Source organism: Aristolochia californica, unplaced genomic scaffold, assembly GCF_029961685.1.
Source record: "Aristolochia californica isolate CCGP_79_NKW_82.1479 unplaced genomic scaffold, dmAriCali1.0.hap1 SCAF_12, whole genome shotgun sequence".
Classification (NCBI taxonomy): Eukaryota; Viridiplantae; Streptophyta; class Magnoliopsida; order Piperales; family Aristolochiaceae; genus Aristolochia; species Aristolochia californica.
Genome location: NW_027181793.1, coordinates 16052569 through 16054361, shown reverse-complemented (window position 1 = coordinate 16054361; position 1793 = coordinate 16052569). Strand labels below are relative to the sequence as shown.

General features: G+C 41.7%; 1 pseudogene; it reads right to left on the bottom strand.

Annotated features, from left to right (window-relative positions):
• Positions 1 to 334: 334 nt before the first annotated feature.
• LOC137946608 (nucleosome assembly protein 1;3-like) lies at positions 335 to 1003 on the bottom strand (annotated as a pseudogene).
• Between the last annotated feature and the right edge of the window lie 790 nt (positions 1004 to 1793).

Here is a 1793-nt window from a genome sequence, read left to right as displayed (position 1 = left end):
AGCTGTTGATCACTGTCCTAAATTACAGTGAACACTCATCATACGTACAGTCCATGGTATTTGAGATATCTACCATTGTTGTTGGAAGCCCTTTCGGATGAAATTGATCATGAAGTTCCAAATTCATAGGGAGGTGATGAAAGGAGACCACCATGCTGACTGCAACAACAACGACAATTTTAAATTGCATCATTCTCTCGCAAGACCCTAACCCATTAAGCACTCTATTAGCGGGAGGACCTTGGCCATAAAATAGTTGTTGTCCCAAATCTAGAACACGATCTACAACTATAGGTGGCATAGCAACTGGCCTCGTATGTATGAATTGTCTCTGCTACTGCTTGCACTTCGGAGGCCTCTCTTGGCCTTCCTCATGGGGTACTCTACTCGTCACCTTCCTTCTAGAAAATACCTTCTTTGGCCTGTTTTGGCAGCACTGTCCTCTTCATCATCATCATCGTCATCAACATCTGCATCATCTTCATCTTCATCCCCTTCTATATCATCAAACTCGTCACCCTGAACAGCCTCTCCCATAAACCATGAGACAGCATGTGGGAAAATGTTGGCTCGGACGGTGGATCCAATATCATAATCTTGTACCCTTTGAGTCTGAAGTTGTTCAGTAGTAGCTTCATCAATATCATCATCATCCGGGAATTGTGGAGGACGGAAGAAAATAAAGAAATTGTCACATGTTTCAGTTTTTGTGATGGGTGTGGTGTCCTTTGATCCCTTGTTAGGCTGCTTCAAAACCTTCTATATCAAGCTCTTCCCTGGAAGCCACTGAATCTTTGTCCCTATTTCTTTCTCCAAAATGGGATTAACCTCATCGATCATGTGAGTAGTTTTGACCAAGACAGTATTTTTAAAATAGGGATTGAGATAAAAAAAAAAAGAACTCCAGCTTGCTGCCCTTGGGATTATCAATCCTAGACCACTTGATATCTTTCAAATAGTTAAGAGGTCTTTCACTAATGGGACATGCATGAAGTATAGACATTACCGTCACTGCTGCTAGTATTTTTTGAATAATCAGTATTGGTTGCAGCAACGGTACTGTGGGCAACACTGGATTCTATAGTGCCATAGTAGCAAAACCTGGAGCACCCAGTCATCCTCCGTGAAGGATTTCACCCTGTAATTCAGAGAAGATCGCTATTATCTCCTCGGCAATCTCTGGAGCCTCAATGTAACTCTCATATCTATTGGTATATAGTGGGTCATAAAGTTTCTGGTACTTGGCAGCATTAGAAGCAGTTGCTGCATTCGTAAATTTTTCATAACTGGATCCCTGCTATATTGCCATCTCCTCAAAGACACTCAGTGCCTCCCCTGCGGTCCTGTTTTGGTAGAATCTGACTATCCTGGCGTTCCAAACATTTGATTCCAAGCCATCACCAGAAGTGACATACAATTTGCATTTGGTTTCACAAAATTGAAGGCATGAAGTAATTATACCCAACGCATAAAACAATTCGTTCAGCTTCTCATTCTCAAAGTTAACAAATCCAAAACAATTGGATTTCCCCTCTCCTTCTCTCATTACTACAACGCTTGTAATGTTTCCATACCCGCTAAATGTTTTCTTCAAATCTGCAGCACCCCTATCAGCAAATATTTCAACAAGTAAAAGTGTGGATTCCATCCACGGTGTTGATCTCCTAACCCAACTACTTGTGGGCTGATCTGATCCGATCCGAAGTTTCTTTAGTGCTTCTTCTACCAAGCCTACTGGAGTTTGTCTTGCAGCCATTAGTCTCCATTTCCTAAAAAAGCTCTGATGCTTTATA